This window comes from Phyllobates terribilis, unplaced genomic scaffold (assembly GCF_046119375.1).
Source record: "Phyllobates terribilis strain yellow unplaced genomic scaffold, ASM4611937v1 Scaffold_5__5_contigs__length_657084704, whole genome shotgun sequence".
NCBI lineage: Eukaryota > Metazoa > Chordata > Amphibia > Anura > Dendrobatidae > Phyllobates > Phyllobates terribilis.
In genome coordinates this window covers 8,966,707-8,981,183 of record NW_027362765.1, presented here as the reverse complement: position 1 = coordinate 8,981,183, position 14,477 = coordinate 8,966,707, and the positions used below count along the sequence as shown (strand labels likewise).

Below are 14,477 nucleotides of genomic sequence, written 5' to 3'. Positions count from 1 at the left end.
TAGTAAACATGCATTTATGTGCTGCATGGATACCAACTTATACCAAGCTCAAATTCTGTGTTTTTTCACGGGCACCATAGTGGCCCTGTGGGCTGCTGATATGGATGATACACCCCTAACTATCCAACTATCATATGGTAAAAATCTCGTAGGTCCTGGATTTATTAGTATCTGCATGAAGAATGGGGCTTAGTGAGTATTTATTAAAGGGAATCCACTCCACCGACTACCACACGGCCAGCAAGCATCAGAATCTTCACTGAATAAAAAGCCATTTCACAGCAAACAGACCTCTAATATGAGGCATTCAGGTACAGTACAGACCAAAAGTTTGGACACACCTTCTCATTTATAGATTTTTCTGTATTTTCATGACTATGAAAATTGTACATTCACACTGAAGGCATCAAAACTATGAATTAACACATATGGAATTATATACTTAACAAAAAAGTGTGAAACAACTGAAAATATGTCTTATATTCTAGGTTCTTAAAAGTAGCCACCTTTTGCTTTGATGACTTCTTTGCACACTCTTGGCATTCTCTTCATCAGCTTCAAGAGGTAGTCACCGGAAATGGTCTGCCAACAATCTTGAAGGAGTTCCCAGAGATGCTTAGCACTTGTTGGCCCTTTTGCCTTCACTCTGCGGTCCAGCTCACCCCAAACCATCTCGATTGGGTTCAGGTCTGGTGACTGTGGAGGCCAGGTCATCTGGCGTAGCACCCCATCACTTTCCTTCTTGGTCAAATAGCCCTTACACAGCCTAGAGGTGTGTTTGGGGTCATTGTCCTGTTGAAAAATAAATGATGGTCCTACTAAAAACAAACCGGATGGAACAGCATGCCGCTGCAAGATGCTGTGGTAGCCATGCTCGTTCAGTTGAATAAATCCCCAACAGTGTCACCAGCGTCGGGTTCACCTTTTCTGCGTCGAACAAAGACACGGTGGTTGGAACCAAAGATCTCAAATTTGGACTCATCAGACCAAAGCACAGATTTACATCCGTTCACCTTTTCAGCGTCGCACAAAGACACGGTGGTTGGAGCCAAAGATCTCAAATTTGGACTCATCAGACCAAAGCACAGATTTACACTGGTCTAATGTCCATTCCTTGTGTTCTTTAGCCCAAACAAGTCTCTTCTGCTTGTTGCCTGTCCTTAGCAGTGGTTTACTAGCAGCTATTTTACCATGAAGGCCTGCTGCACAAAGTCTCCTCTTAACAGTTGTTGAAGAGATGTGTCTGCTGCTAGAACTCTGTGTGGCATTGACCTGGTCTCTAATCTGAGCTGCTGTTAACCTGCGATTTCTGAGGCTGGTGACTCAGATAAACTTATCCTCAGAAGCAGAGGTGAATCTTGGTCTTCCTTTCCTGGGGCGGTCCTCATGTGAGCCAGTTTCTTTGTAGCACTTGATGGTTTTTGCAACTGCACTTGGGGACACTTTCAAAGTTTTCCCAATTTTTCACACTGATTGACCTTAATTTCTTAAAGTAATGATGGCCACTCGTTTTTCTTTACTTAGAATTTGTATTATGGCAAGAAAAAAGCAGCTAACAGTCTATTCAGTAGGACTATCAGCTGTGTATCCACCAGACTTCTGCACAACACAATTGATGGTCCCAACTCCATTTATAAGGCAAGAAATCCCACTTATTAAACCTGACAGGGCACACCTGTGAAGTGAAAACAATTTCCGGTGACTACCTCTTTAAGCTCATCAAGAGAATGCCAAGAGTGTGCAAACCAGTCATCAAAGCAAAAGGTGGCTACTTTGAAGAACCTAGAATATAAGACATATTTCAGTTGTTTCACACTTTTTTTGTTAAGTATATAATTCTACATGTGTTAATTCATAGTTTTGATGCCTTCAATGTGAATGTACAATTTTCATAGTCATGAAAATACAGAAAAATCTTTAAATAAGAAGGTGTGTCCAAACTTTTGGTCTGTACTGTATGTATAGATTCACATTTCTATTACTTGTATGCCAATATTAGAGGTCAGATAAGTCCCAGGGGGTGATAGATTCCATTTAATCGGCCGTGGGGTAATCATAAAACTAAATATGTATCAAAGTATTGTAAGGTGGCTAATGGTTGCGTAGTCGATGGGAGGTATGTGTCACAGAGATGGCTGGTCTCTGTGATGTAACCCGGAGTGTTTCTCTAGGGCACATAAGCACTAAGAGGATCGTTTGGTGCACCTGGGAGATGGGTTACGGGTAGCTAGGAGAGAATGGGCAGGTCAAGCTACCCACATACCTCACCTCTGGGTGTGGTTAGCAGCCTATAAAATGGAGGCTGTTCTTTGGCACATGGTTTGTGTGTTTGGACAGAGAAGGCCTCCTGTGTATGTTTGTCTTCAGACCAAGCCAGGACACTAGACGCTACCCCAGCTTGTGTACCACACAAGCCTGACTGAGCAGAGACCTGCTAAGGACATTTACTTTGTTTGCCTGATCTAAAGGCTATTTTCTTTTCTGTTTGGCTTCTGGGTTTATGAAGCAATAAACCCACATGAACTTTTAAAGGAACATGCCTCCTGTTTTCCTCCCGTCGCCACCCAAGTGAGTAAAACCTCTACAATTGGTGTTAGACATGCGAGCAGTGTTCCCAGCAGAGACACGTGACTGCTACAGGATGGACTGCATGCCCTGGGTGAAGTCTGACGCAAGCCAGCAAGCATCACCAACAGTATAAGTAACACCATACTCACAAGGATTTCAGGAACATCACGTCCAACTCCATTGGACCTTCCACTTGCTGACATTAGATGCGTGAGCGTGGATGCCGCTGCTTAGCAGCGGTGGCACGCTTGCGTCTCACAGTCGGCCGGCGGAAGTTCCCGACAGGAAGTGACGCGCGACAGCGCATGCGCCGTCATCGGGGAGACTACCCGGAAGTAATCCTTCACATCAGACCGCGACACCACAAGCTGCTATTTAAGGCAATACGAACTCATATCTAAAATACCCGCCCCCCGACGAAGCGAGGGCGAAACGTGCGTAGGGGCGCGAGGGTAAGAGCGACACTCACTCACCTCCACAGGTAGGTACTTTTGATTAATATGTGGAGGTATGGCTATTTGCCTGAATAATTTGTGGAGGTATGGCTATTTGCCTGAATAATCTTTGACAGAGGTAGAACCTTATATTAGGATCTGAATGCCAGGTATACTCCCAATGTTAGAGTGATTAATAGACTTATAGGCTCATGAATGTGCTTCTATAAATTGACGGACTATTTATGAGTCCAATAAAACTGTGAATGTTTATATAACTTATTAGGCACTATGCACTGTTCACTTTAACCGGCTACATCACAATACTGATGGGATTTTATACGCTGGATAATTATTTCTTGGACATATACTCCTGTTAAATAATATGTGAGTTAGCTGTACCCTCTTTTTGCAGCACCATCATATTTTAATATGTAATGTTTAATAAAGTATTATTTTTTCTGAAAAAACTCTGGTCATATAAGCTCTCTTATTTCTGAGAGTCTTGCTTGTGAATTAAGCATCATCAACAGGCTGTTACAGCAGATCCAGCAGCACTAGCAGGAACAGTGGCAGCAGATGCAGCTTCTGGCAACCGCCATCCAGGGCATGATGAGCGCTCCAACCCCAGGTCCAACTGATGACTCCCATGTCCGGAAGGCGGTATAACGGGCTTTGCAGAAAATGACCCCGGGGGAAGACGTTGAGGCCTTCCTGACGGTGTTTGAAAGGGTCGCCGAGAGGGAGGAATTTCCGCAAGAGCAGTGGACAGAGGTACTGGCGCCATACTTGACGGGAGAGCCCCAGAACTACGCCTAGTAGGCTTACTATGATTTTGCTTTGCAGGACACCCTATTTAGCTTTGCATAGTACGTCCTATTTAGCTTTGCATAGTACGCCCAAAAGGTGTACTATGATTTAGCTTTGCAGGATGCCAAAGAGTATGGCAAGCTAAAAACTGAGATTCTCGCGCGCTTGGGGGTGACAATGACTATCAGGGAACAGCTGGTTCGTATCACCGGAACAAACCACCTCGCTCCGAAATGTTTGACCTGTTGCACCTGGTCCAGAAGTGGCTGCAGCTGGAGTCCTCAATGCCTGCGCAGATGGTAGAGTGGATGGTGATGGACCGGTTTGTGCACTCCCTGCCGAGGCCCATACAGCCTTGGGTTGCCCAGGGTGACAAGGTCCAAAGGGACGAGGGAGGTGGTGCCCAAGGTCCTTAAGGGTGATGTTGTTTGCTGGAGGTGCCACGGCCCAGGCCATATAGCCACCTGTTGTCCCCTGACCCTTGAGCCGATGGACTGCAGTATAGGACACCGTTGTTCATATTAAGCTTATCCAGCCAGCAGTGTGAACTGTCCACCCAGCGAGGGGCCACAAGCATGTCCCGTGAAGGTGAACAGATGGGAGGTAACAGCACTACTAGACTCGGGGAGGGAAAAAAGTCGGCGTTCGGTGCATTCATAGTGATGCTAAGGACAACCCATGGCCAGAGTGGACATTGAAACGGCCCACGGTACTGAGTCTCACGAGGTCGGCATCATTCTGGACTTGTTGCACCCTATTATTACAGGCTGGGACTTTTGTATGCTTTGGGATCTGTGGGGGAAGGGTTCTGGGTTCGCTGGCTCAGATAAGAAAACAGTTAATCCTAATGAGGTATCACCACACCCAGAGTCAGACAGGTTTCCCTTTTGTGTCCTTGTGGGGGATGAGGAGGTGGTGCCCCCTGTGTCTGCCATTCCGGAGTTAGGGGTGACCAGCGAGAATTTTGGGTCTGCCAAACATAGGGACCTAGCTCTGAAGGAAGCCTTTAATAATGTCACTGTTATAAATGGGGTTGCACAGGAGCTGAGGGTAACACAAGGTTTCCCCATTTTATGATGAGTGGGGAGTTGTTGTACCGGGTCAAGAAAGTGAGGGAGGAGCGTGCAGAGCAGTTAATAGTGCCGGGCCCGTTTAGACGGAAGGTGTTGGACATGGCCCATTCACATGTCTTGGGGGGACATCTGGAAGTGGAAAAAATACAGGAACAGATCATGCAAAGGTTCTATTGGTCTGGATGTCACCGGGAAATATTTAGGTATTGCAGGTCTTGCCCTACGTGCCAGTTAACCGCCCCCACCTCTCACTTTCGAAGTCCCCTCGTGCCATTGCCCATTATTGAAGTGCCGTTTGAAAGAATTGCTATGGACTTGGTCGGTCCCCTGGTTGAATCTACTCGTGGGCATCAATATATATATTGGTTATCCTGGTCTATGCCACACGCTATCCTGAAGGGATTCCACTGAGAAACTCCTCCGCAAAGAGTCTAGCCCGTGAGTTGTTCCACGTTTTTTCACGAACAGGCTTACCAAAAGGGAGATACTCACCGACCAGGGAACTCCCTCTATGAGTAAGGTGATGAGGGAGTTATGCAAAGCCCTTCAAATCTCCCAACTGAGGACTTCAGTATACCATCCTCAGACAGATGGCCTAGTCGAAAGGTTTAACAAGAATCTGAAGAGTATGCTGAGGAAGGCCATAGAAAGGGATGGTAGTGACTGGGACTGTCTCCTACCGTATCGGTTGTTCTCTTACCGAGAGGTTTCACAGGCCTCTACGGGGTTCCCGCCATTCAAACTCCTGTATGGCCTACATTCGCGGGGTTACCTGGATGTCACAAAGGAAACCTGGGAAGCCGAGGTCACGCCCCACAAGAGAGTCATCGAGCACGTTGCTCTGATGCAGGAGAGGATTGCGAAGGTGATGCCCATTGTAAAAGAACATCTCCTCCAGGCACAAGAAGCTCATGCCAGAGTCTACAACCAGTTAGCCAGAGTGAGGCAATTCAATCCGGGAGACCGAGTCCTCGTGCTAATTCCTACGATGGAAAGCAAGTTCTTGGCCAAGTGGCAAGGGCCGTATGAGGTGGTGGAAAAAGTGGGTGAAGTGAACTACAAGGTTCATCAACCGGGACGACGTAAGGCGTACCAGATATACCACGTCAACCTCATCAAGCCGTGGCAAGACAGAGAGGCTGTGGAAGCTCCATGCTTGCTGGGCAAGCCAGAAGGTGACGTTGGAAGAGTCGCAATAGCGGAAACGCTAACGAAGGCCCAGAAACAGCAGTGTCGGGAGTTGATACAGAAGAACAGGGATCGGTTCTCGGAATTGCCGGGATGCACAAGTGTCATAGAACACGAGTTTCTGACGGAGCCTCATGTGCGGGCAAACTTGAAGCCCTATCAGATACCTGAGGCCCGACGAGAGTTGATCTCCAAAGAGGTAGCTTGTATGCTGAAGCTCGGTGTCATTGAAGAATCCAAGAGCGGTTGGTCAAGCCCGATCGTCTTGGTCCCAAATCCCGATGGTGAGTGGAGATTCTGAAACGACTATCGGAAGTTGAATGAGGTCTCCAAATTTGACGCATATCCCATGCCACGCGTTGATCAGCTGATCGAGAGGCTTGGGCCAGCAAGGCACATAACCACCTTGGATATGACGAAGCGATATTGGCAGATGGAAAGGGAAAAGAAAAAAAACAGCTCACCTCCATGAACCAGCTGGGTGTCTCCGGGATCCGTGATCAGCGCTGCTGCTTGCGCTCAGTAGACAGGTAATAGAAATGACGATGATCCAGCTCCACAGACTCCAATGGTAAAAACAAATGTCTTTTATTTAGAATTTTTTTAAAAAAATATCCAGATGGCGATAATGTAACTCCAGCTGGTAGAAGAACAATATTAGAAGGGAAACACAGGGGCACCAAGGAGGGGTGCGCTACCAGACCAATACTGGCAGATCCCCATGGCATAGGTAGCCAAAGAGAAGACTGCGTTTTCTACGCTTGACGGATGCTTCCAGTATGTCCAGATGCCGTTTGGACTGCAGGGGGCCCCTGCAACCTTCCAGAGAGCCATGGATCGCATCCTTGCATCCCATAAGAAATATGGCGCAACATACCTGGACGATATTATTATCTTTAGTCCAGACTGGGAGAGTCATCTGGAAAAAATCCAGACTGTGTTTGATGCTCTGAGGAAGGTGGGGTTTTCAATAAACCAGAAGAAATGTGGCATGGGGAAAGAAGAAGCCAAGTACCTCGGATATGTAGTGGGTAGAGGCGAGATAAAACCCCAAATTACTAAAGTAGAAGCAATCCAAAATTGGCATAGACCGCTGTCGAAAAAGCAAGTCAGAGCCTTCCTGGGAATCGTGGGATACTACAGGAAATTCATCCCAAACTTCACCATGATGGCCGCACCCCAGACTGACCTCCTTAAAGGGACAAAATCAGCCATGGCCAAGTGGACTGCAGAGGCGGAGACAGCCTTTCAAGAGATGAAACTGGCTCTGTGTAGGCAACCGGTCCTGGTTGCCCCGGACTTCAAGAAAGAGTTTATACTCCAGACAGATGCCTCAGATGTCGGTTTAGGAGCAGTCCTTTCCCAGGAGATACACGGGGAGGAGTACCCTGTCCTCTGAGTAGAAAGCGGTCCTCCTGCAAGAAAAATTATTCGGTCATAGAGAAGGAATGTTTGGCCATAAAGTGGGCGGTGGACACTTTACGGTACTATCTGTTAGGTCGAAAATTTAGATTAGTATCCGACTATGCCCCACTCGGATGGATGAGGGGTCAACCTCTGTTTTTTAGCCCTACAGGACTTCTACTTCCATGTAGAACATAGAGCATGGAAGCTACATGGTAATGCCCATGCCCTCTCGAGAATCCCCTGTCTGGCAGTAGAAGATGCCAAGCCCCATGGCTTTAGGGTAGATATGTAAGGTGGGCGGGTCCAGCTACCAACATACCTCACCTCTGGGTGTGGTTAATAGCCTATAAAATGAAGGCTGTTGTTTGGCACATGGTCTGTGTGTTTGGAGGTAGACGGCCTCCTGTGTATGTTTGTCTTCAGACCAAGCCAGGACACTGGATCCTACCCCAGCTGTGTGCCGCACAAGCCTGGCTGAGCAGAGACATGCTAAGGACATTTACTTTGTTTGCCTGATCTAAAGGCTATTTGTTTTTCTGTTTGGCTTCTGGATTTATGAAGCAATAAACCCACATGAACTTTTAAAGGAACATGCCTCCTGTTTTTCTCCCGTTGTGCCCAAGAAAGTAAAACCCCTACAATATGTATAAAGGAAAGGGTATGGTACTCAGAGAATGTTTCAATAATCCGCCTCAAAGCGTTTCCCCAACAGGTTCATTAGGAGGCTTGATACAGGGATGATAATTCATGATGTTCAGCATAGTGTGCCTAATAGCCAGGTGTCCATGTTTAAATATCACATTTCATCCCAAACCCCAGACTAGGAGACCCATTCCCATTCCTAGAGGTGAATTGTCACAGGATATACTGTACCGCGCCTACGCTACTTCTCATGAGCAAGAGGTTCGATAATGTCCATCTCCTAGTGTGCATGTCCGGACGTGACGTGCTTTAGGCTGCGTGCCCACGTTGCGTATTACAAGCGTATATGCTGCGGAATTTCCGCAGCGTAAACGCTTGTAAAACGCATGTATATCCGCACCCCATGGTCCCCAATGGCATTCCGCAATGTCAATGCCCATGCTGCGGATTTTTCCGCAGCGTATATGCTGCGGTCAAAAATCCGCAGCATGTTCATTAATTTTGCGGAAGCGCAGCGGAATCAATGTGCGGATGGTACCCAAGTCTGGATGAGAGGAGACTCTCATCCAGACCTGGGTACCAAAGAACCTGTACAAAAAAGAATAAAATAAAGTTTATACTTGTCTTCTGATGTTTTCCCTCCGTCGCGCTGTTGTGTGAAGGACCTGCCACGTCATTGAGTCATGTGACCCATCACATGACTCAATGACTTCACCGCAGGTCCTGCACACAACAGCGTGAGCCGCTCAAGACTCCGGACGGGGCAGAGAATGCATCGGAAGGTGAGTATAAACTTTATTTTTTTATTTTTTACCATTCTGATTCTTTTTTTTAACTATTACTTGGTCACACTATATAAATCCATGCCGGTTGCATGGATTTATATAGTGTGAACAAGTTGTCAAGCACTTTTCCAAGTGATGCTTAAATCACTTGGAGAAGTGCTTGATAACCCGCATGCGGAAATGCATGCAATGACGCTGCAAAGACGCCTCACAAACGCTTCTACCTGGTGGGAAAACCGCATGTAAAATCCGCATGCGATTTTAACGCCAGGGAGAAGCGTAAAAAATATGCTTCAGTTCCGCAACGTGGGCACTTAGCCTTACGCTGAAAAACCAGATAAATTGATTGCCTCCGCGTCACTCGTACCTATGACTGCGCGTGCCCGTAGTTATCATTCCACGACAGAGCACATCTAGGATCATTGTCCACAAAAGCGCATGCCCAGATGTCTGCGTTCCACGCCGGAGCGCATATGGTATTGGATTGCATTCCACCAACAGAAAAATCCTCTCTCTGAGATCAGTATCATGGGAGACTAAAAACAAGTATTGCACATCCTCCCATCATGCAATAGGCATGTAGATCTACTTTATTACTACAAAAAATATGGGATGGTGGCCCACAGTATATTCCTAGATGGTCATATTTGACCCCTATTGCATAATTAGAGATACACAAGGATCACCGCACTTGTTAGTTACTAAACAGTATAAGTGGGATATAACTGATAAGAAATAATTCTGATATAGAATCTCAGATCTCTTGATGAAGTACAACAATATGTGAACCTCATTCACAGAGAACTGAATAGCAATGGGTAGAGTATAAAATCCAAAAATGTAATCCAGATTGGGGCTGTATTCATACAAAACAAGCATAGGAAATCTGCTTATTCAGTCCCTTAGGGGCTCTCGTGAATCCAGTTTGGAAATCCACTCACTTTCCTTTTTGAGGATACATCTATTGAGATCACCCCCTCTCACATTGGGTTTAACCACCTCAACGATGCAAAAGGAGATGTCTCTTGTTTCACCTCAATGTGCACTGTTCATGTGTCTCACTAATGGGGTGTCCCGACCATGGCGTATTTCGCCCAAATGCCACCACACACTCCTCCTAGACTGCCTATTGGTCGTGCATACATAATCTAGGAGGAAGGTGCATGTGGCCACATATACAAGTCCTGAGGTTTTACAGTTGGAATAATCTCTCTGGAAAAAGGTTTCATCTGTAGAGGTACTCGAGAAAGATTTAGATGGTCTCATCCAATTACATGTACAACTTTCTACACATCTAAAGAAACCACAGATTCTTCTATCAAGCCATGTCCCCTAGGGTGCAGGTTTTTATAGAAACTATGCACTAAACGGTCCCTAATTGACCAACCCTTTCTGAAAGTTATTGTGGGAGTAGATCCCACAGCACCCTCAGGTCCAGGTTGGCCACAAGTACATCCTAGTGTTTTCTGAAGATATTAAAGATAAGGTCACTCTGATTGTCACAAGTTTCTATTACTTGTGTTATCCCATCTTTTTCTTGGTCTCTTGGTTAGGTATGGAGGAGTGTCTGTCTATCCTGTTTTTCTGTAAACAATCGTGCGGAATCCAAAATGTACTGTGGGTACCTTTTTCCTTGAATCTGGTGTTTAAGTCTATTGCCTCTTTATTAATATCTGTGACATTAGAGCAGTTTCTTCTCAACTGTAAAAATTGGCCCTTGGATATTGCTTGGTTCTTTTTTTTAGGAGGATGGGGTGGTTGCTATCCCACTTTAATAGTTTATGGTAGATGAGTGTCCCTAGGGTCCCATCCAGGGCTGTGGAGTCGGAGTCGTGGAGTCGGTGCCCATTTTGATGGAGTCGGAGTTGGAGACGGCATAAAATGGACCGACTCCTTAAATAAATTGGGTACAGTAGTTCAATGTAGTTTGTGAGGAATATTTTTTCATAAGAATTTGGGAAAGTTATGAAATGTCCTATAAATGTCTGTCCTATTCCTGATCTAAGGGTCTAGACTTTTAGCTGAGAAAAATGTGTCCTACTGTAAATTTATGAGCCATGTATGAGGGAGTCGGTGTCATGAAAATTGAGGAGTAAGAGTCGAAGGTTTGGCTTACCGACTCCACAACGCTGGCTCCCATCCCGTACTTTCTTGATTAGTATATCCAGGAAAGGCAACTGGTAATAATTAAACTGATATAAATCTAAGGCCCCACTCTATGGATATTGAGTTCCCTGACAAACTCAAGAAATTGTTCACTCGTCCTTGACCAGATGATAAAAATGTTGTCAATATATCTATCCCATGCCCCAATATATGATTGCCACCACTTATGATCATCCCTGAATATTGTGGTTTCCTCCCACCAGCCCAGGAATAGGTTATCAGATGAGGGGGTACAGGGGCTCCCCATTGCAGTACCCCTGAGCTCGGGTAAGTACTTCCTGTCAAAAAGAAAGACGTTACGAGTAAGAGTGAATTTTAGAAGATCGTCCATGAAGTCATTATGTCTGGTACACTCTATTGATCTTGATTTCAATAAACGTCCTACTCCTCTGATATCATCCTCATGCAGTATATTACTGTACAAAGTCTTGATATCAAGTAAGGCTTGCTCCCCTACATGCCTGTATACATGCTCGAGGGTATACATGTAGGGGAGCAGGCAAAGGGAGAACCACTGTTCGGAAGGAGTATTCCAACTGTAAAACCTCAGGACTTATTCCAACTTCAGGACCTCAGCCGGTACTGTGGGAACATTATACTGTGTGTGGGGGGATGGTGGTACTGTAGGAACATTACTCTGTGTGGGGGCATCAAACATCCAGCATAATGGTACGTGACCCAACTTTTCCATCCTGATTTCCATGCAGCCTTCTCTGTACCTCTCTGCTCCTATTTACTAATGGTATGTTCTTCAAGTTACACCAGCTACCCCCCACTTTCATTTATGACCTCGTTTACTTAGTCTTTGAGTATCCAGCATCTGGTTCAGCCTTAATCAGTTGATCAAGATGAGCACAGACCACTCCCCTCTGGTTCACAGCTGAATGCATTCTGTTACAAATATATTGTGGGCCAGGAGTCTGTGTCCATTACCTTAAGTGTGGCCATTGCTTAAGTGTGAGAAATATGAATTAATTCTGAATTGAACCTGAAGTGAACTGAAGGTAACTGGATACTAAGTCACAGTAAACAATGTTTGTGTTTTGTTTTCACTCTCACCCCCTTAATCCTTCACTTTTTCCAACCACCCCTAATCCCTACACCTAGTAATGAACTCTTCATCTCTCCCTCCATTCTCCCCACCCATCTCACCTCCTCCTCAGAGCTATTCCTCAACATACAATCCTTTGTCTCCAAACACAGACAGCCACCTCATGCCCTCTCCTGCTCCCACCTACTAACGCTTTCTCTGGTCCTCCTCACTGCCGGCGACATCTCTCCACATTCCGGCCCTCCTCACCACATCCCCACAGCCACTTCCACCTCCTACCCACGATCTATCCCAAACTCTCGTAACCCTTCTAACCTTATACCCATCTGCCCAGCCCCCGCTTCCCCAGTCCCCCTAACAGGAGCTCTATGGAACGCTCGCTCGGTCTGCAACAAACTTTCCTACATTCACGACCTCTTCATCACTAACAAGCTTTCCTTCCTCGGCATCACTGAAACCTGGCTCACCCTCTCCGACACGGCCTCTCCTGCTGCACTTTCGTACGGCGGAATCCACCTCTCCCATACCCCCTGCCCCACCGGCAAGCACGGTGGAGGAATAGGTTTCCTCCTCTCAGATAACTGCTCCTTCACCCATATCCCACTGCCACCCTCAATTACTCTCCCCTCTTTTGAAGTGCACTGCGTGCGCATCTACTCCCCCTCCAACTGGCTGTCATCTACCGCCCCCCAGGATCAGCCACCACTTTCTTTGACCACTTCACCACTTGGCTACTTCATTTCCTCTCCGTTGACATCCCCACTATCCTCACGGGCGACTTCAACATCCCCATTGACACTTCCCTCTCAGCTGCCTCTAAGCTTCTATCCCTCACTTCCTCCTTCGGTCTTACTCAGTGGTCTTCCACACCCACCCACAAAGACGGACACACACTGGACCTCATCTTCACCCGCCTCTGTTCCCTATCTAACCTCTCTAACTCACTTCTCCCTCTCTCTGACCACAACCTACTTACATTCTCTAGCCTCTCCTCTCCAGGGAAACAATCCCCACTCCACAAACTTGCATACCCTCGCAGAAATTTTAAACACTGTGACCTACATTCACTCTCTGAATCCCTCCTCCCTCTCACAAACATTAGGTCCTTACATGATGCAGATGTTGCTGCCACTTTATACAACACCACAACAGCTTCAGCTCTCTTTTCAGTTGCCCCCCTCACACATACCAAAGCTCGCACAATCAACAGACAACCCAGGCACATCAGCCTAACTAAAGAACTGCGACGGGCCTCCAGGGTTGCTGAGCGTAGATGGAAAAGGTCCCACTCCAATGAGCACTTCATCGCATTCAAACAGTCCCTCACTACCTTCAAGTCCACACTCACTGCAGCAAAACAAACATACTTCTCATCTCTCATATCCTCCCTGTCTCACAACCCCAAACAACTATTCAACACCTTCAATTCTCTCCTCCGTCCCCCAGTGCCTCCTCCCTCTCCTCTTATTTCAGCCGAAGACTTTGCCTCATTCTTCAAACAGAAGATTGACACCATCAGACAAAGCTTTTGCCTAAAGCCCCCACAGCCACTTCCCACACCTACTCAACCCTCCTCCTCCAAAACCACATTCTCCACCATTACTGAAGATCAACTTTCCTCTTTACTCTCTAAATCACACCTCACCACCTGTAAACTTAACCCAATCCCGTCCCACCTCATCCCAAACCTTAACACTATCTTCATCCCAGCCCTAGCCCACCTCTTCAACCTGTCACTAACAACTGGTGTCTTCCCCTCATGCTTCAAACATGCCTCAATCACACCAATCCTCGAGTAGCCCTCCCTTGACCCATCCTCTCTGTCTAGCTATTGCCCCATATCACCTCTCCCCTATGCCTCAAAACTACTGGAACAACATGTCCATTCTGAGCTGTCCTCCCACCTCTCCTCCTGCTCCCTCTTCGGCCGCCTACAATCTGGTTTCCGACCGCACCATTCTACTGAAACTGCACTGACCAAAGTCACCAACAACCTACTAACCGCCAAATCTAAGCGACACTACTCTGTCCTCCTCCTCCTAGACCTGTCATCTGCCTTCGACACAGTGGACCATTCCCTCTTACTACAAACTCTCTCATCTCTCGGCATCACAGACTTGGCCCTATCCTGGATCTCCTCATACCTAACAGACAGGACATTCAGTGTCTCTCACTCACAGACCACCTCCTCATCTCGCCCCCTATCTGTCGGTGTCCCCCAAGGTTCAGTTCTAGGACTCCTGCTCTTCTCCATCTACACCTTCGGCCTGGGACAGCTCATAGAGTCTCATGGCTTTTATTATCACCTCTATGCTGACAACACACAGATCTACCTCTCTGGACCCGATATCAC

General features: G+C 46.7%; 1 protein-coding gene across 1 annotated transcript in view; it reads right to left on the bottom strand.

Annotated features, from left to right (window-relative positions):
- Positions 1 to 14,477, bottom strand: part of LOC141271739 (uncharacterized) — a 31,239-nt gene that overhangs the window by 14,408 nt on the left and 2,354 nt on the right. The window lies entirely within an intron of this gene.